Here is a 22,694-nt window from a genome sequence, read left to right on the forward strand (position 1 = left end):
AGCGGAAGAAGTTTAGTACGAGAGTCGATGCTTGCAAAATCGATAGGTAATGTGTACACGCTTTGAGACATAGCTATTCTTTGTACTTTAAGTTCATGCGTCTTAGTTATGCTAAGATAGCAGCACAATCTACCTGCAGAAGTTTAGTACGAGAGTCGATACATGCAAATTCGATAGTTGATGTGTACACGCTTTGAAACATGACTATTCATTGTACTTTAAGTTCATGGGTATAGGTTATGCTAAGATAGCAGCACAATCTAGCGGAAGAAGTTCAGTACGAGATTCGATGAATGCAAAATCAATAAGTAATGTGTACACGCTTTGAAACATGGCTATTCTTTGTACTTTAAGTTCATGTGTATAAGTTATGCTAAGATAGCAGCACAACCTAGCGGAAGAAGTTTAGTACGATATTTGTTGCATGCAAAGTCGATAGGTAATGTGTACACGCTTTGAAACATGGCTATTCATTGTACTTTAAGGTCACGAGTATAGGTTATGCTAAGATAGCAGCACAATCTAGCGGAAGATGTTTAGTACGAGAGTCGATGCATGCAAAATCGATAGGTAATGTGTACACGCTTTGAAACATGGCTATTCATTGTACTTTAATTTTATGGGTATAGGTTATGCTAAGAAAGCAGTACAATCTAGCGGAAGAAGTTTAGTTCGATGGTCGATGCATGTAAAATCGATAGGTGATGTGTACACGCTTTGAAACATGGCAATTCATACTGCTGCTCTGTTCCCAAGACTTTTAAGCATAGCTAATCCTAATGCTGCTCTTAACGACGTCGAGCTAAGGATTGATTACGTGACCGTGACGTCACAGCCACGTGCTCTTGTTTGGTAAACATAGCCACGTGTTTTTTGACAGCTGTCTTCTTGACGAACCCTAACCTCACTTTGAAGGACAATAGAGCGTCGCTAACCTCACTGCTGCCATCTTTATGGTGGTAAACCTCAAGGCTGTCACCTTATGCATGTTATAGCGCGGAATTTAAAATTCAACGGAACATTGTTAACCTCACTCTTGTCATCTTTACGGCAGTAAACCTCAAGGCTGCCACCTTATGCATGTTGTAGCGCGGAATTTATAATCCAACAACAGAACATTGCTAAACTCTCTGCTATCATCTTGAAAAGTTCAGTGTTCCAAACACTAGTTCGAAAAACGTAACTCATCGCACCTCGGGGATTTTATTAGGTAAGACGTAACCCCTAGGTTCCATTCCTTGTTCTGAACATGAAACCACTTACAAATAAAGATTAATTTTCTACACTTAACAAAGTACAAGCGTTCTTGCTGATAGCGATCGATGAGGTTGTTGTTCGTTTAGTCCTTTAGCCCTTTAGCCCTTTAGCCCTTTAGCCCATTAGCCCTTTAGCCCGTTAGCCCTTTAGCCCATTAGCCCTTTTGCCCATTAGCCCCTTAGCCTATTAGCCCTACAAGGAATGTGCGGTAAACTAATCTTCTTAGAACGAAGGTATCCCCTGACATGTTCTAAACACATGTTGTATCGAGTACAGTGTTCGGTTCTACTTATTTAGTGTTCTAAACACTTCAATCAATGTTCCGATCACATGATAAAGTTAACGGCATAGAGTGCAGTTTTCGATTCAGCCTTGTTACGTTTCTTCTGTGATTTGCAAGTCTAAACATGCTTAATGACGTCATCACTGCAGCACGTGCTTACTCTAGCTATTCCGATGCAGGTTTAAACTTGTTCGATAGAGCTATGCCTTGACATAAGAGGAGGCCTTAACAGCTTATGTATAGCCGCTATTGTCTAAAGATAGCCGCTGTGAAGAAAAAGCACGTCGAATTTTTCAAATTACCCGCCACCACATTTCAAAGGTATGAGGTTTAGTGCTGTAAAATACCTGCACGATGCAAAGCTAGCTTTCTTCATCAGAGCAGCCACCATCTTGTGTAAGCACCTCTAGGCCGTATCATAAGCAGCTGTGTATAGTCATCGTCTTGTCGCTGCTACCTCCCGCAAGCACCCCTAGGGCGTCTCATAATAGCAGCAGCCATCTTGTGCAAGCGCTCTTAAGCTGTCTCATAAGAAGCTATGTATAGCCGCCATCTTGTAGAAATAGATATCTGCCAATGCCAAAGGGCCTAAGTAGGAATCGAACCGTCGATCTCATCATTCGACTATGTTTTTCTTATGCTATCATGTTCCTGATACTGCAAACCTAGGTATCAGGTGGAAAAATTTTGTCCGTTTTCGAGATATTTAACATTTTGCATTCAATCCCCAAATGTAATGAATCGAACCTGCATTGTACGTTATACTCTCTACCATAGCTAGACCTGATCATGTTCCGAAGACTTGCTTCATTACAAGCTGAAACAGAGCTAATGCCAAAGGGCCTAAGTTAGAACCGAACCGTTGATCTCATCATTAGACTATGTTTTTCTTATGATATCATGTTCCCCATACTGCGAACCGAGGTATTGGGTAGAAAAATTTTGTCCGTTTTGCTCTACGATGCACCGTTTTCGAGATATTTAACATTATGCATTTAAGCCCCAAATTTAATGAATCGAACTAGCACGACACGTTAGCCTCTAAGCTAGCTTTCTTCATAAGAGCAGCAGCCATCTTGCCCAAGCACCCTTAAGGCGTCTCATAAGGAGTCGTGTATAGCCGCCATCTTGCGTCCGCCATCTTGCGTAAGCATCCTTAGGGCATATCTAGCCATCTTGTGCAAGGACCCTTAAGCCGCCTCATAAGAGCAACCGCCATCTTGCGCAAGCATCTCTAGGGAGTCTCATAAGGAGCCTTGTATAACCGCCATCTTGCGCAAGCATCCCAAGGGCATCTCATAAGAACCTATGTATAGCGGCCATCTTGCATAAGCATCTTTAAGGAGTCATGTGTAGCCACCATCTTGTGCAATTAGCGTCAGAGATGGCTGATGTAGAATTTTTCTTTTTAAATTATCCGCCACCATATTTCAAAGGTATGTACCTAAAGAGAGTAGCACTGAGCTCTATAGATTAAAGATGGTGGATGACAGCTGACAAAAAGCGCGTGAGTTTGTTTACTATACAAGAGCACGTGGAATTTTTCAATTTGCCGCCACCACATTTCAAAGGTATCTAGCTAAAGATGGCAGCACGGTGCTCTCTTGATTTAAGATGGTGGATGACAGCTAACAGAACTTTTCAAATTGCCCGCTACTACAGAGAGCAGCACGGTGCTCTGTGGATTAAAGATGGCGGATGACAGCTGATGAAATTGCCCGCATGATAGCAGCACAATGCTCTATTGATTAAAGATGGTGGATGACAGCTGGCAACAAAAGCACGTGGCTTTGTTTACTAAACAAGAGCACATAGAATTTTTCAAATTGCCGCCACCACATTTCAAAGGTATCTAGCTAAAGATGGCAGCACGGTGCTCTCTTGATTAAAGATGGCGGATGACAGCTAACAGAACTTTTCAAATTGCCCGCTACTACATAGAGGGCAGCACGGTGCTCTGTAGATTAAAGATGGCGGATGACAGCTGACGAAATTGCCCGCATGATAGCAGCACAGTGCTCTATTGATTAAAGATGGTGGTTGACGGCTGTCAAAAAAGCACGTGGCTTTGTTTACAAAACAAGAGCACATAGAATTTTTCAAATTGCCGCCACCACATTTCAAAGGTATCTAGCTAAAGATGGCAGCACGGTGCTCTCTTGATTAAAGATGGCGGATAACAGCTAACAAAACTTTTCAAATTGCCCGCTACTACATAGAGGGCAGCACGGTGCTCTGTAGATTAAAGATGGCGGATGACAGCTGACGAAATTGTCCGCATGATAGCAGCACAGTGCTCTATTGATTAAATATGGTGGATGACAGCTGTCAAAAAGCACGTGGCTTTGTTTCCAAACAAGAGCACATAGAATTTTTCAAATTGCCACCACCACATTTCAAAGGTAACTAGCTAAAGAGCGCAGCACTGCGGTTTGTGATGCAAGATGGCGGATGACAGCTGTCAGAAAAAGCACGTGAGTTTGTAAAGCACGTGGAATTTGCCACCGCCACAAGGAGGGCAGCACGGTGCCCTCTTGATTAAAGATGGCTGCTGTCACGTGGAATTGCCTGCCACCACAGGTATCTAGCTAAAGAGGGGAGCATGGTGCTCTCTGGATTAAAGATGGCTGCTATCAAAAAGCATTTTTTAAATTATCCGCCACCACATTTCAAAGGTAAGTAGCTAAAGAGGGCACCACTGTGCTCTATGGATTAAAGATGGTGGATGACAGCTGTCAAGAAAGCACTTGGATTTGTTTACCGCTTCAAATCTCGCGCTAGTAAGGTTAAGTTGGTAGCACTAAGGTTTAGGCCCGTTAAGATGGCAGCACTGCGGATGACAGCTGTGACGTACCACATTTCAAAGGTATGTAGCAAAAGAGGGCAGCACTGTGCTCTATAGATTAAAGATGGCGGATGTCAGCTGTCAAAAATGCACATGGCTTTGTTTCCAAACAAGAGCACGTGGAATTGTCTGCCACCACATTTCAAAGGTATCTAGCTAAAGAGGGCAGCACTGTGCTCTGTTTATTAAAGATGGCGGATGACGGCTGTCAAAAAAGCGCGTGAGTTTGTTTCCAAACAAGAGCATGTAGAATTTTTCAAATTACCGCCACCACATAGAGGGCAGCACGGTGCTCTCTTGATTAAAGATGGCTGCTGTCATGTGGAATTGCCTGCCACCACATTTCAAAGGTATCTAGCTAAAGAGGGCAGCACGGTGCTCTCTAGATTAAAGATGGCTGCTGTCAAAAACATTTTTCAAATTATCCACCACCACATTTCAAAGGTAAGTAGCTAAAGAGAGCACCACTGTGCTCTATAGATTAAAGATGGCGGATGACTGCTGTCAAAAAAGCACGTGTATTTGTTTATCTCACGCTAGTGAGGTTAAGTTGGTAGCACTAAGGTTTAGGCCCGCCAAGATGGCAGCACTGCCGATGACAGGTGACGAATTTGCAGCTACTGCGATAAAGAGGGCAGCACGGTGCTCTGTAGTTTAAAGATGGCGGATGCCAGCTGTCAGAAAAGCACGTGGATTTGTTTATCTCACGCTAGTTAGGTTAAGTTGGTACTACTGAGGTTTAGGCCTGTCAAGATGGCAGTACTGAGGTTAGCGATGCGTTGTTGTCTGTCAAAAAGCACGTGGCTGTCAAAAACACGTGGATTTGTTTACCAATTCAAATCTCGCGCTAGTTAGGTTAAGTTGGTACTACTGAGGTTTAGGCCCGTCAAGATGATAGTACTGAGGTTAGCGATGCGTTGTTGTTGATGATAGCTGTAAAAAAGCACGTAGCTTTGTTTACAAATTCAAATTTCCCGCGGGTGGTGGAGGAGGCACCTGGGAGGCCTCTGGCTGTGGTGGCGGTGGAGGTGGCCTCTGGGAGCCCGCGGTGGCGATGGCGGCAGAACTGTCCAATTATACTACTAACTCTCAGCCAAGGAGTGGGGCAAATTTTTAAATTAGTATATATACAGTATATCTCATAAACCTAACATGTTACATGCGTGAAAATTGGTATTTGTAATCTCCTTTAGAAGTAAAGAAACCTCTTTTTTGACTGTTTCTCACATATAGAGTTCCATGTCGCATGTTCCAGATTTATCGCTGTCAGTAGCTTGGTCATCTTAGCCCCAAAATGCAATGCCACAAACGTGGTTTACAAAGAAGTTGTGATGTAAATGGAATGCAATTTGTCGGCGAGGTTTTATACTTTAGGGATTTTCAGATAATGTCTTAGTGCAGTACCGAGGAACAATTAATTTTGATCAACTTACGAAATCCTCGCGAGCGAAGCCGCGGTTAACAGCTAGTATTCTGATATATGTGATTTTCATCCGTTGTACTGTCACTGCCTGCAGCCATGTTTGATTACTACCTGTCAAGCCAGAGAGTATACAGTTCCTCTGATCACAAAGAATAGTATTCTGTACTGTATACTCATTGATTCTCTAACCTTCGCCTGCTTTTAAATATACTCAACAGATGCTAGAACTTTCCTAATAACACGCATGCTGCTAATAAAAGACATGGACGTACGCATGGATGGGAAGGTATCAAGCCGACTATCCTTCTGTATGACCATTGCCAGTAATAAAGCGCAGGGAGAACCTCTTGAGAAAGTGGGTTTTTACTTACCCGAACCACTATTTAGTCACGGCCAATTGTACGGTGCACTATCTCGGGCAAGATCATTTGAAAATGTTAAGTTCCAGATACGTCCGAATGGTCGAAGTACAGTGAATATTGTATGGAAAGAAGTGTTATAAACTACATTACGAAAGAATCATTTATTATGTACCGGTATTAAATGTTCATAAAACTATTGAAAAGGGCAGACTAAACAATATGACTACGACAGGTATATCAAGACGAGGTATCTGATCTATTTATAACGAATGCTGCGGAGTAGCACGGATCCACTAGTATTTATTAATTAACATTAATTTCTATACAGACTACAAAGGGAGACAATCCACTAGTTCGCACTCTATTTTTTCTCACTCTTCATTACAACAGCAGACACACCATTTCTCGATCGCTACAAATCGACATCAGTGAATATATATAGATCGACATACGAAAGTATATGCGTGTTTACAATATTGTAGACCTTCATTTACATATTAATTGCTGCTAAACGTACGTCATATTGACAAAGGATTGTACCATAAGAAGCCGCATTTAGTGGCTTAAATGGCTGGTCCTATGATGTCTCATTTATTCTTGGGCCAGATTGAGTTAGAAACGTTGAACAGGGTAAAGTTTTTGTAAGACTGTCTCATATTGCATTACTTTTCGGATAATTATGTGACAGCTACATACATAGCATTTGCCTCACATATGGCTACTGGGTGGGCCAATTTTCGTGAAGAGTTTGATGATTCTGTATTTCCTATAAGTGATTGAAAGTATGAATTATGCATGTGAAAAGTCCAAATTACTTAACATCGATTAATAGAGAAAAATCAAACGTAAAAGAGATACAGATACGACAAAAAGTCATAAGACCAAGGTTGTAGATTATTCTAAATTGAACGGAGATTGTGCAATCCGTTATGTGATAGGACTTCCCCAAGGTCTGCACATCATTAAAATTGCCTCCATATTTCGATATTCTTCGGGGATAAAAAGTGAAAAATTTAAAGATCTTGGAAGTTTTCCGTCCGATACAGGCTAAAACGTATAATTTTGTCAAATTTCAATTTTCTTTTTTCGTCTGGCAGATTATGCCGCAATCTGGATTTTGGGCGAGGAGGATAAAAGTTAGGACTTTCAGGAAACTAAACCAAAAAATATGCAGATGGCGATTATTACCCCTTAAACGGGTAGCTGTACGAAAATTTCGCCAAAATAGTCAATGCAGAGGCACACAGTCGTTACGATTTTATTTATATAGATAGATAAGGAATCTGCTCCACGTACAACACCTTTTGGGCTATGTCCGCTGGACTTAACCTGCAAAACTGACCATTCATTAAATCTCCCTTATTAACCCTCCTGACGAAAAAATGCACATGAAGAAAAGGTTTTAGAGATGGAATTCCCTCACGTTTGGTCGATTTCCAGTCAGGTTGGTCTTGTACTGTATATATTGTGGAAGATTAAAATCACCATTTCGGTTCCCTATAGACCGCCAGTACATTCCGGGAACATGAAATGCTAGTGACCTTTAAAACCTACCTTTGGACAGGTGGATGCAAAATATAAAGTTTGGTTCTAATATCTTCAGTAGTTTTCAAGTACTGTAGTAAGAAATACGCATTACACGCACCCGCTCGTGAGTTAAGTCCGATGGGACTTGTACCGAAAAACGGTCCGTTAATGATATCTCCATTATTAATCCTCGTATCGAAATGATGCACATAAGAAAAAAGGTTTAGTAATTAATTTCCATTAAGGCAGGTATATATCCATTAAGTTTGGTTGTGTACATTTAGTGGAAGTGCAAAATCACTGTTTCGGTTTCGTATAAACCCGCAGTCAGTTCAGGGATTTAGAAACAATATTTGCCCTAAAACCTACCCAAGGACCGGAGGATTCTAAATATGAAGTTTGGTGTAAATATACCCAGTAGATTCTAGCACTCGCGTACATACGGAGTAATTAAGGAAGAAAATAATACAGCTAAGAAAGTTGAATTTAATAGAAAATGGATTATAACTGAGGACAGCCGGATAACGACAAATATGTAAATGCCAAGTGAATCTATTGGAAAATTAAATGCCCCTCAATAAATTATGCTGGTGTGAGTTATGGATATAATAAAGCGGTAACAGATGAGAAATTTAGGCGCAGTGATTCTTAGGTAAACAGATAAGAAGATGACTAATGGTATTTTTACGTAATCTATTTGAGGGAGGTTATAACCTCCAACGATATTCCGCCAATATCACGCAGATAGGCCGATTGACGCCTCTCTTGCCTTCTACCCAAGGAACAACCACGAATTTAAAAGCATGATGAGGAAAATGGCAATACGTCATTTCCCTGCTGGCAAGCAGTCAGAGACGTTGCCATGGTAACCTGTAGGTTCGTTGTCGGTCTGTCGGTCACTCAATGCAGAGCATGATACTTGCAGAAAATAGTAAATTTCTTCGTCATGTTAAGAGTATGGTAAATTATGAACATAACGAAAGTTGTTTATAATGAAGAGATGTTTCACATACGGTCCACGGACTTTACAGGAAATCAATAGTATAAGAGAAAATGGAGGAAAACCGTTCAGGTTTTCCTATAAACCCCCCGTCTATTCAAAGATTTTAAAATGATATGCATATAAAAACCTTTCCCGGGATGAGTATACTCTAAATGTGAAGTTCGGTTGAGATCTATCCAGCCGTTTCGACATGTTGGTGGAAAAGACAAACAGACAAACGCGAAAAGTAAAAACCACCGATTCGGTCTTGAGTTGACCTAAAACGGATAAATATCTGAAAAACTGGCAAAACAAAAGAAATTACAAACAGCGGACTCCCTACAACTGTATTTATATAGATAGATATGTGATGTTCATCCTTAGTACTGTCATTGTATGCAGCCATGTTTGATTACTACCTGTCAATCCAGAGGGTATATGGTATACACTTCTTCTGATCACGGAAGAATATTATTCTGTGCTAACTTTCCTAATAACATGCATGCTGCTAATAGAAAACATGGACGTACGCACAGACGGGAAGGTATCAACCGACCAGAGTGCATTCATGATGGCATCGTCCTGTTGTTGATAAATTTTTACCAGTCAACTGCTGTGAGACAGACAGTTAAGCAGAGAGGACTACGTACAGTACGAAGCACCCGCGATGCCTCGCAGATGCGTTAGACAACCTATCTACCAAGTGACAGCATTTGACAGAGGCCGCATTGTGGGACTGCATGAGGCTGGTTGGTCGTTTCGTGCAACTGCCAGGCATGTGGGCCATTGAAATGTCGCAGTGGCCCGATGTTGGACTCAATGGGTACATTAGGGCACTCAATCATGCCGTGCAAGTTCACGTCGACCAAGAAACACCACCTCGAGGGAGGACCGTCGTATGGTGCTCCAAGCACTGCGGGATCCCATAACCTCGGCACCCGCCATCCGCGAACATGTACTGGAGACTCTACAACATCCCATGAGTTCCCGCAGTGTCTCGATGACTCGCATCCTCCGGACTGGGGTCGTACCGCCCCATGCGTCGGTTTCCATTGACGCCAGAACACTAACACCTGCGTTTGGAGTGCTGCCTTGCCCAGGAGGCATGAACACAGGACGACTGGCGGCGCATCATGTTGAGTTACGAGTCTCACTTCTGCATTACCTCCGATGACCATCGTGTACGGGTTTGGCGGTGTCGAGGGCAAAGGGCAGATCCTGCTCATATTGTGGAAAGACACACAGGCGTAATCCCTGGCATCATGGTGTGTGGAACGATAGGATAGGCGTTCAGGACATCTCTAATCGTGCTTCGGCAGACTTTAACGGCATAGCGATACGTCACAGATATTCTGCGCCCGCAGTTCCTACCCGTTAGGACACAGCACCCTGGGACTGTGTTCCTACAAGATAATGCACGTCCTCGCACAGCAAGTGTGTCTATAGACTGCGAACCTATGACACGCGTGCCACAAGCTGACACACGAACAATACTTCTGTGGCACGCCACATAACATACTAACATATTTGAATGTTCTAACATGTAATAAGGAGGTCGAAAATCTTGCAACACGCTTTAATAAACAAGCATATCACAATTAAAACTATGACCATACTTTTTTTAAACGTTTATTAGGTCAAAGCAAATGTATATCTTATTCTTAAAATGTACCTATTTTTAAAACGTAATTTTCAGTGATGTTTTGGTAAATAAAATCCTGAAACACTCAGTAGAATGGATTTATAAGGAATGCAATCTAATACCTGAATGAAGTCGAATGAGGGGATTCATGATGATTTTATAGGAAAATAACCGGTGGCACACTAGACAGTGAAATGTAATAAACAAGACCATAACTGACACGCTAACTGGAAAAGGTTTGTTTCTCTGGACTAGAGCATGCTGACGTCCTCCTATGGCCATCAAGATCCCCAGAACTTTCCATCATTGAACATGTGTGGGATGACATTGGAAGGAGACTCCGTCCAGTGCCAATCTGCGGGATCTGGAGGGACAGCTGCAACAACTTCGGACGAACTTCCCCAAGAAAGAATCCAAAGCCTGTTTGACACCATTCCGAACCACATAAGAGCATGCATTGTGGCCAGGCGGGGTGTGACACCCTACTGACGTGGCGCCAACATTCCACATGTAACTGGCAACGGGCTTGTCTCTTTCATCCCATATTGTAATCAGTTCAATGTCCGACTCATTGGCTGAATGGTCAGCGTACTGGCCTTCGGTTCAGAGGGTCCGGGATTCGATTCCCGGCCGGGTAGGGGTTTTTAACCTTCAATGGTTAATTCCAATGGCCCGGGGGCTGGGTGTTTGTGCTGTCCCCAACATCCCCGCAACTCACACACCACACATAACACTATCTTCCACCACAATAACACGCAAGTTACCTACACATGGCAGATGCCACCCACCCTCATCGGAGGGTCTGCCTTACAAGGGCTGTACTCGGCTAGAAATAGCCACAAGAAATTAAATTAAATTAAATTAAAATCAGTTCAATAAAATTACATGGTCTTTCAGCATATGTAGTTTCATTCACTTTCAACCATTCATTCTGGGTGCTTTTCTTTGTCAGGCAGTGTACACAAAGAAAGCTAGAATAAGAAGAAGAAGCTTTATTCATAGGTGAGTTTCCTATCGCATTCAATATTATACCAAAATCTATTTAGGCTCATAATCATGCATAATGGGCAGCTAAAATTGGTACAATGAGCATTGATTATAGCAGAACTTGCCATTGTATTTGATTTTCTACCATTAACAGGCACTTTGCGATTTTTCCTTATATGGTGGAATAGAGTAGTTAGCAGTATGCGCAACCGTCTTCACCCACAGGAATTTGGTGTTCGTTTCTGGAGTAGGTTGTGTGAACCCCAAGTCTATGTTACTCTCTAGAAGAGTGTCCGGGCGCGCAACTTTGTTCTTGCATCCAGGAGATAGTGGGTTCGAACCCCACTGTCGGCAGCCCTGAAGATGGTTTTCCGTGGTTTCCTATTTTCACACCAGGCAAATGCTGGGACTGTACCTTAATTAATACCACGGCCGCTTCCTTCCCACTCCTAGGCCTTTCCTATCCCATCATCGGCATAAGGCCTGTCTGCGTCGGTGTGACGCAAAGAAAATTGTAAAAAAAAAAAAAGGAAAGACGTGTATCGCCTTTTGAACCTCCTAACGGCGGATCAAACCTTCCACATGTGCACCTCAGCTAGGGAGCTCTCTTCAAAACTTCGGCATGGTCATAGCAATACAAATAATGGACAGGAATAAGTGACGAATAAAATCGGACTTAGAAATAAAAAATCTTGGATAGGAACAGATAACACAATAACGGGTCAAACTAGGAATAAAAAACTTCAGAATCCGAAAACCTTCGGCGTGTTAGTATGACGTTTAACCACTGGCTAAACATAAAACGTAAAAGAGGAACTTCAGAAAGGAAGTACAACAGCAATCATGAAAAGAAAGATTAACAACAACTATCCTCACACCCTCATACGCTTCATGACTCTCTTCTCATCAGTCTCAGTTCTATAATTTATCTTTAGTCCCTGATGAATTCGTTTCCCCTTCCTAGGTTCAATACAATTAACTTGTTCAAAATTCCCCACAAAGTTTCTTAAATTTCATTAATACTAAAACAACCAAAATTGTTGCCATTGAGTTAATTTCACTAAGATATTTAGGACTAAATATTAGATCACTCTTTGGGCTAAAACTAGAAATATGTCAGTATGTAGCAAAGGTTGGTAATGCAGTGTTTTCCTGGGGGGTGGGGGTTCGTTGGTATTTTTCTAATAATACCGAATGGACAATTTATTGAAAAATATAGAATACACCCTAGTACGTGGTACGCGGTTTGTAATTATCAAAATTGATTTGTATTATTAAGTTCGATGACAACTTTATCGGATTTACTAACATGAGTGATACGTTGATAAGGAACTGGTTACATCGTAATATTATTTTATTGAAATTGTTCATATAAGAATCGCAAAAATATGTATTAAAGTTGGAAATAAAGAGCCAATTTTTCAGAACATAATATTAATTATCATGCTATTCAAATGTCGAGATTCATTAAGTCATTATATAGGAGCTTACCTCCGAACATTTGTCAATATACAAACGAACTGAGGATAACTGTCTAAATCGACACAATTTACGTGAAACCAATTACAGCAAAATTCGTCCTGGGTCCAGTCGGCACTACTGCAGAGGGAAACATCTTTCAAGTAAGAACTAAAACTTCCCACGGAGAGGGTTTATTAGGTCGCACTGGCTGGTTTTATGGCGGCGATGGGGTAAAAAAAAAAAGAGCTATGAATGGGAGGGAAGCGAATGTGATTTTAATTAAGGTAGAGCCCCAGCATTTGCCCGGTATGAAAACAGAGAGCATTCTCTGAATCACTCTTCGATGTAGAATCCCTCTTTGGTGCTTTTGTCTTGATGGCATCTGCAACAGGTTTCCTAGGTCTCCTACGTTTCGGTACAAAACGTTCTGCTTGTAGGTCGTTCGACATATGACTTCGTACATGATCCACCAGTGTGTTCCACGGGACCTTATTGGCTATGTTGTACAAATTCTAATTGTCATCGAGCACTTTCTTTACAGCATTCATGATACTGAAATCCAATAGCCTTGGCGCCTGTGTTTTTCCTACGACTTCGAACCAAGCCTCGCCGTCCCGCAACTGTAAGAAACAACGCCGTTTTTTTAAATGTGCCATGTGAATTCACTGTAGTGAAATCACTCGTTCAACAAGTAAAATATTCGATCAATGTACGGACCATTAGAATACATTACCGTTTATAGAATGCATAGTATTTTATGATGCTTCCTGTAAACACTTGAGACACAAACATACCTCTCTTGTTCTTTGTAGTTTTAAATTTCTTCGAAGACTGGACATCACACTTGTTGTTCGTAATAGGCATTACTATGGTTGTTTCAGGGCTACTTCTTCCTCAACACATTGTTGCACAAACCCGGTTCTTTTCTCAAGCAAACTATTACTACATTACGCATAGTACGGTATTATCAACGTGTACTACATTTAATTTATGTACTTTTAATATTTTGGATATTATTTATGCCCATTCTTCCAGAGCAGGGTTGAAGTACTGTATCCACATGTTTAATTAACTGTTGTTCAATATATGGTTTCCATCGCTTATCCACGAAGATTCATACGACAACATGGAAACGCTTATTTCTAATGAAATGAGCTTACTACAGAACATTACAACAACAGGTTGAGTAGAGAGATTGCTGTGTACGAGTAGATTAGAACTGTAATTAGAGGCTTGATGGGCAAGTTCAGTTACCCTCGCCGTGTAATCACTACAGAACTCTCCGTAACACGAGTGCGGGCTCCGCAGATGAAATAGGAATAATAATGATAATAAAATCTTTTGGCAATTTATCATGTCAATTGTCGGATTTCTTAACGTTCACGAAGACTTTCCTCCACATCCTCAGAAGGGAAACTCGTCCGTCCATAGCAGATTTGTTTATTACCTTCAACTGTAATGCTGACTGGCCAGACATATTTAAAAGCATTCATTCTTTGAAACCTACAAATAACACGTCTGATTTTGTAGTTGAAGTTTTCAATTCGAAAGCTAAGGAACTTCTACGACATTAATGTTGTGCCCGTTGCATTTTCGGATGTGTTCCAAAATGGCACCTAGGAAAGGTGTAGACCACTCAAACTAAAGAGAGTATACAATGAAGTCTTAACATTTAGATACAATAGGAGGCCATGATTAACTTGGAACGACTACATTTCAAAGGCGGTGCAGAACAGAGCAAGGTCAAGCGAATTGCTTCAAAAACAAGTAAAATATAATATATTATTGAAAAAACTTACTTGAAAAACTGAACTGGAGAGGACAAGAAGCAAATTGCTAGTGCTCTGTAAAAGTAAGGAAATTGTCGAAATTGCGGCAGAAATCCTGAGGAAAAACTACTATAATCTAGAAGAAGACAGCAAAACAACCTGCAGAAACTCTGTGGAGGATATAAATACATCGAGATATATGATATTTTATTTAAAAACGTATATTGATAGACCCGAGGCTCAGGATCAGCGATACTTCGGAAAACATAAATTGGAAGCCGTAAGAAGAGAAAAGGATAGGAGAGAATTACTCCATTAAAAGAAAAGTCGAGGAAGGAGTAATATTTTAGAAAATAAATAATCTAAATTTGAAGATTTTCGCAAGACAAGACGAAATATCTTATACGGACTTAGAGAATTGTCTATTATAACACAAAAGAAGACTAAATAGTTTAAAAGAAATATTATTCTAACAAGAATCTAAAATGAATATTTACTTCTCGAAAATATTTGATTTTATTGGCAGTTATCCCGAGGAGAAGATGATCTACTAAGCATCCAGATGGACCAACCTGGAGGGAGATATCATCCGAACAGCTGAACTTGCCTGAGATGAGAGGAGGAATTCGCCCAGCCGAACCAACCTAAGATGAGATGAGGAGTCCAGCCGAACATCGAACCATGGCCAATGAACCAGCGATGTGACGAGCAGAAGGAGAGCAACTGACGGCTTATACGATGACAAGACCGGATAAGTGTTTATAATAAGTAATATAATTCTTAATTTAGCTAGGCATATGCATTAGAATAGAATGTTCTAAGTGTGAAATATTTAAATGTGCAAGTGAAACAGTGATATGAAGTGCGTTATTTTTAAACTGCTAATGCTATATTAAGTCAGTGTATAATTAGATATCTCTTGAAGTATGACTATGTATGAACGAGTGATTCAACGAGGTAGTTGGGAATACAAGTAGGAAGAAAAGTTATATAACAGCTGATTGCAAAGATTGTTTTATGATGAATAATATCTATGAATCTCGCGAAACCATTCAGTCAAAGATTACGTCACAGGTGGATCGCGTGTGGGAATTGGTAGATAGAGTCGAGTTATTCCTTGTAAAGTAATGTTGTTAAATGCACAAATACAATATTTAAGGTTAAGCATCGTAATTTTGGAAGAGAATTGATCGATGTAAAGGAATATTAACGTACAGAAGAATGTTATGTCTCAGTAGTTGCAAATAATGTGAAGAAGGTTATGAGTGATGAGAATAGATATTGAGAAAGTTGAAATGGAATTACGTGATGGTTGTATAAGGTAGTAAGAAGTTATATGAGTTGATTTGAGTATGATAATGTGCGTCGTGGTAATTATGAGACATATATATGGATGATAGACGTTAAATATGAATGATATTGGATCAGTTAGATGAGAATAGATATTGAGAAAGATGAAATGGAATTAAGTGATGGTTGTATAAGGTAGTAAGAAGTTATATGAGTTGATTTGAGTATGATAATGTGCGTCGTGGTAATTATGAGACACATATATGGATGATAGACTTTTCAATATGAATGATATTGGATCAGTTAGACGATGCAAGTACTGGAAGAGAAATACACCGCGGGAGTGACTTGAAATAAGGTATGGATGGCGAATATTCGTATATAGTTGAGATTTGAGAGGTGATGTAATATCTAATACAGCTGTTAATATATAGATATATAAACTTTGTGACGTATTCTCAAAATATGTGAAATGTGAGGTAGGCAAGACGATATATATAGTAGAGCCGACGTATAAACATAGTATCGAGATATCATACCGCAGATACTTGTTGAATTACTTGCACACATGATATATTGGAGATAAACTTAACGAATGAATGCATATCGAGCCGAACTGCAATAAATTAAGAATTATATAGATAGAATAGGGAGATAGTTTATTTTATATTTTGAGTATTTTATAATTCATGCTAGAATTTTACATAAAAAGATAGTAGATTAGGAGCCGTAGGAGGCAGTAGGGATGGAAACCTTAGCACATCAGTCGTCATAATACAGTTCTTCAGAGTGATATTCTACATTAACGAATTCGGATTTCCTAACTTAAAAGTGTATAAATTACGAGGATGAATTCCAAATTATCCTAATTCTAATGTAATTGTGTTACATTGATGCATGTGAATGACTAATTTAATTTTTCAAGGATGATTATAGATAATTTGATTTCATTTCAGAAATATTGAATTCATGATATCATGTTATTTTATTAGTAAGCCAGCGCTGACTTAAATATTAAATTTCATGAATTATTATTTATTTCAAACAACAATTGTGTAAGTGTCATAATGATACGAGTTCTCAGTTCTTTTGAGTTGTTCTTAGTTTAATAAATATGTTTCCTCGTCATTTTATAATTCAGTGTGTGATAATTTATAGTAGTAGTTAGTAGATTGCCTTAGTTTGTAAGGTGTTTTTTCATGTGATTTGCGTTAGAGTATTGCGGTCGGTGATGAATTTACATTTTATGCGATAGGATGGAGACGTTCATCGGTGATTATCGCATACGGTCCATATGTTTCTCCCGGAATTCATGTAAAGCCTAACCTACAAGTAAAATTAAACGATCCTGAGATTACATCTGACTGTCGGGAAGTGATAGCTGTGTCGTACCTGGACGCGGGAAGGGCTCAGTGATAAGGAGACATTTTAAAGCTATTGCAAAGCTATACACATTTGAATTACAGAAACGAGATCTCGCTTATATACAATTACTTTTAACTTTAACAGATGACTGTAAGTTTCGAGAGATTGATGATAACTATTGTGTGCTATCTGCTGGAAACCAGATCGGTTAAAAAAAGCGCTGTACTAGTTGGTGATGAGTCTATGGTACAACTTCTCTTTATTTTACACGAAGGATGTACCTGTACAAAAAATTCCCTGAATTGTTTTAGGGCGAAACTAAAGGAAATCGTCGTTGCCGGGACAAAACCTCCTATGTGATAATATTTTTGAAGATATACTGACCCGCAGCACATACATTATGAAGAGCGAGAATGCCTTGACAATATTCACAATAAGGATAATAATAGCAATCTATATACATAAAATGGTAACGACCGTGTGTCTGTACATTGACTCTTTTGGCGAAATTTCCCTACAGTTATCCGTTTCAGGTGTAATAATGACCATCTGCACATTTGTTAGTTTAGTTCCTGAAAGTTCTCATTCGCCCCAAAGCAAGATTGAGGCACAATCTGCCAGACGAGCTAGAAAATTGAAATTTGGCAAAATTATATGTCTTAGCCTGTAATCGACGGAAAGCTTCCAATATCTTTAAATATTTCATCTTTTACCCCCAAAAAATATCGGAGTACTGAGGCAATTTTAATGCCGGTGCAGACCTTAGTTTCGAGGTATTTCGAGGCTAAACAGTAAGTCGTATCACAAAACGGATGGCACACTCTCAGTTCAATTTGGAGTGATCTACAAGTTTGGTCCTATGACGTTTCGTCGTATCTCTATTCCTTATATGTTAGATTTGTCCCTATTTCTCGATTATACATACATTTTGTTCTTTGTACACGTGAAATTCGTAGTTCGAATCATTTATAAGAAAGATAGAATCATCTAATTCTACACGAACATTAGCCCACCCAGTATCCATACCTGAGCCAAATTCCATGTTTGTGGCTGTCACATTAGTACCCAAAAGTAATGCACTGTGAGATACCCTTACCCAAATTTTACCCTATTCAACGTTTCTATCTCATTTGTACCCATAAATTGTACCGCTAAATGAGGCGTCTTAAGGTACAGTCCGTTCGCCGATATGATGTATCGTTTAGCAGCAGTTAATCAAAACTTACCTACTCGATTGTGACTGGCAGTAAGCAGGTGAAACTGACGTTATCATCACAACTCCGCAACTCTCACTTTACATTGGAAACAACGTATGAGAACCTACCCCTGCTGTTTCTGGATAACGCTAAGAGACATGCAATTTAACAAAATCTTATTCACTACATGTACAGTAGTTTACTTCGATATCCCTATACTATGTAGAATACCGTAGCGAGGCACGGTACATTTAATAATAATAATAATAATAATAATAATAATAATAATAATAATAATAATAAACTGTTGTACGCCCAAATAACTACTCCTACGATTTACTGAGACGCTGAGGTAGCAGAATTGTGTCCCTCAGAAGTTTTTTTCGTGCCAGTAAATCTACTGACACGAGGCTGGCGTATTTGAGCATCTTCAAACACAATCACACTGAGGTGGGATCGAACCCACCAACTCCAGGTCAAAAGGCTAGTGCACCACCGCCCGAACTAGTCATCCCGACAATTTAAGAAGAAGAAGGCGAATACATGGTCTCAACAACCAGATTGCAGGACTATGTGGCAACTTAGATAATCCAACACCTACATGGCGAGCCAAGACCGACTGTCCTCCAAAAATGCAATACCTCGGCTGGATCGAACCCCAAACTTCGATGTTGAGTCGGATACACTACCTACATTCCACCGTGGTTACTACTGTATTTTTAAGAATGATCAGTGCTGCCACCTTCATTTCAAAGGGACCTGGATGCATTTTTCGGACGCGCTGGATATTTCAGCTGCGTCTGGTCAATTTCTCAGGCTCAGGGACTGCGTATTTGCCCTAAAACACACGTTTTCATTTACATATAAAACACAACACTGTTAACCGCAACAGATACACCTAGTATTAAGTAGTTTTAGCGTCAGGAAGGACATCCGACCGTAAAAGTGAATCAAGTCCACTTGAGGGACAAAGACCACAACAGCAATGCCACCAGCATGCTCAAGCAAGGAACAACTGTTTCATAGGTCGAGCGCGAGGGAAGAGAGTGCAAAGGAAGCTAGTGAATGAATGAAGGAAGGAAGGAAGGAAGAAAGGAAGGAAGGGAGAAAAAACCCAAAAAGGAACAGAATTCTGGAGAACGATGTCCATAGTTGAAGTACAGAACGACTTGGCCATGCGGTTAGGGGCGCGCAGCTGTGAGCTGTGAACTTGCATTCAGGAGATAGTGGGCTCGAGCCCCACTTACGGCAGTCCTGGAAATGTTTTCCGTGGTTTTCTATTTTCACACCAGGCAAATTGTATGGCTGTACTTAAATTAAGGCAACTGCCGTTCCCTTCCCAGTCCTAGCCCTTTCCTATACCATCGTCACCATAAGATCTGTTTATGTCAGTGCGACGTAAAGAAACTTGTAAAAGCATACTTGAAATGGAGCTTAAGGTATGTTTATTTCATATCACATTATGATTGTCAAACCGTACATGGATCTCCCATCACACTATCGGGCAAATTACACCCTCCACATGTTAGTCTTGTCATTTGAAATAAATGCTTATGCCAATATTTCCCCTGATTCCAAATTATTAAGCGCCAGTTCTGTGTAAAATTATTGTTGTTTGTTTTTCATCAGTGTCGATCATGCTTATGTTTGTGCTGATTTGGGTACACATTCAAACTAATCTACAACAGAACATGAAGATTTAACTTCATATTTAACGAGAAATAATGGGAAAATAGTTAAGCAGTATCAACTAGTTTTAATTTGGAGCTTTCGTTGAATGATAACTAACATTGGATTATTGTTTTCTAACAGAGACTCGTATTTTTTTATTCCTAATCGTTCTAATTACCTGCTCCACAGCGTAGGATATAGATTAATCACTTAGTTCAGAACAATATTATGCTGTGCAATTTTCTCCTTATGACATAATCATCATAGACTGTCATGCCCTTCAGTGTTCAGTCTACAGTACAAGGCGTTGTATATTAACCAAGCAACTGCAACTAGTTATGTGGTCTCAATTAGTTCCACATCTCTTACCATCAAACTATTCAAAACTGAGACTTACCTTCGTCGCCCTGGTTTCCCTCTCCTAATATTGCCCTGTACGGCTCAATCTGTCAATCTCTTAGGTTAACTCTCCATCTCCATTCGCGTCACATGATTCCACTTCCATGGCCGATTCATGCGCACAGCATCATCACTTGAGTTTACTCCTAACATCCTTTATCTCATCATCCCCAGTACCCTCCTGCTATTCATTCCACCTGTTTATGCCACAGATCATTCCTACTACTTTCATGCTTGTTACTTCGAAAAGATTCCGCTCTAGTACAACAAAATCGATCTGTAAGTAGACCGATGCCCGCCTCTGTGGTGTGGTGGTTAGCGTGATTAGCTGCCATCCCTGGAAGCCTGGGTTCGATTCCCGGCTCTGCCACGAAATTTGAAAGTGGTACGAGGGCTGGAACGGGGTCCACTCAGCCTCGGGAGGTCAACTGAGTAGAAGTGGGTTCGATTGGCACCTCAGCCATCCTCGAAGTGGTTTTCCGTGGATTTCCACTTCTCCTCCAGGCAAAAGTCGGAATGGCACCTAACTTAAGACAACGGCCGCTTCCTTCCCTCTTTCTTGTCTATCGCTTCCCATCTTCCCATCCCCCACCAAGGCCACTGTTAATAAAGAAAGAAAAAATTAAACACAGTTCCGTCCAATAGCTGATAGTTGGTTTTTCCCTCGGACTTAGCGAGGGTTCCCACCTTAACCGCCTTAAGGGTAGTGTCCTGGAGCGTGAGACTTTGGGTTGGGGTATACAACTGAGGAGGATGACCTGTACTTTCCCAGGCTGCCTCATCTGCTATGCTGAACAGGGGCCTTGCGGGAGGATGGGAATATTGGACGGGATAGACAAGGAAGAGGGAAGGAAGTGGTCGTGGCTTTAAGTTAGGTACCATCCCGGCATTTGCCTGGAGGAGAAATGGGAAACCACGGAAAAACACTTCGAGGATGGCTGAGGAATCGAACCCACTTCTACTCAGTTAACCTCCCGAGGCTGACTGGACTCCGTTCCACCGCTCGTACCACTTTCAAATATCGTGGCAGAGCCGGGAATCGAATCCGGGCCTCCGGGGATAGCAGCTAATGACACTAAGCACAACACCACAGAGGTGCACGAGTAGTGTTATAAAAATGACTTGGAATGGCATTAGTAGACGAATACGCATGAGCGAAGGATTTAGAAATAGGGAAGATCACGAAATGAACATAAAGTTAGAATTCAAGACGACAAATTCAGGCAAATAACTGCTTTTAGGAAGAGGAATTATGTATTGGAGTAGTTTACCAAGGGAGACGTTTCATAAATTTTCGAACTTCTTTCAAATCGTTTAGGTAAAGACTAGGAAAACAACTGACAGGGAATCTGCCACCTCGGCAACACCTCTAAATGCAAGTCGATGGATGGATGGATGGATGGATGGATGGATGGATGGATGGATGGATGGATGGATGGATGGATGGATGGATGGATGGATGGATGGATGGATGGATGGATGGATGGATGGATGGATGGATGGATGGATTCCTTGGTTCAAATCCCGGTCACTCCATGTGAGATTCGTGCTGGACAAAGCGGAGGCGGGGCAGGTTTTCTCCAGGAACTCCGGTTTTTCCTGTCATAATTCATTCCAGCAACACTCTCCAATATTTCATTGCATCTGTCATCCATTAAACATTGCCCCAGGGGAGTGCGACAGGCTTCGGCAGCCGGTACAGTTCCTATCCTCGCCGCTAGATGGGGCTTCATTCATTCCATTCCTGACCCGGTCAAATGACCGGAAACAGGCTGTGGATTTTCATGTGCAGGATATAAAAGGCCATCGCATTCTCTTGTCTTCCGGCTCAACCAAATTAGTGTTCGGAGGCCTGGGCTTTCAACCCCACCCTTTCCATTAAGGTTTTATTTTTCCTTCATTATTCGAGTGGTCGTGTCATCACGTCTTTCACTTCTATAGTATCCTTCATTATCTTCTGATTCAAAAGCGGCTATTGACCACGTGGTTTGCACCTTGCCAAAATCACGACAAGAACTATCATTATAGCCGGTTAGGTTGCTATTTTATTTTGTAGGGGGAAAACGCATGAAACATAAAGGGAAATTCTACTATTTTAATACGAACAGTGTTTCTATAACTTAATATTGGAAATATACATTTCCAGTTTGGCCCTTAGTGTTGTTACACCACTGTAAACTAATTAAATAATAAGTAGCATAGTGCATAAACTGGCTTTCCCTGAAATTTAAATAT

This window comes from Anabrus simplex, chromosome 1 (assembly GCF_040414725.1).
Source record: "Anabrus simplex isolate iqAnaSimp1 chromosome 1, ASM4041472v1, whole genome shotgun sequence".
Taxonomy (NCBI): Eukaryota; Metazoa; Arthropoda; class Insecta; order Orthoptera; family Tettigoniidae; genus Anabrus; species Anabrus simplex.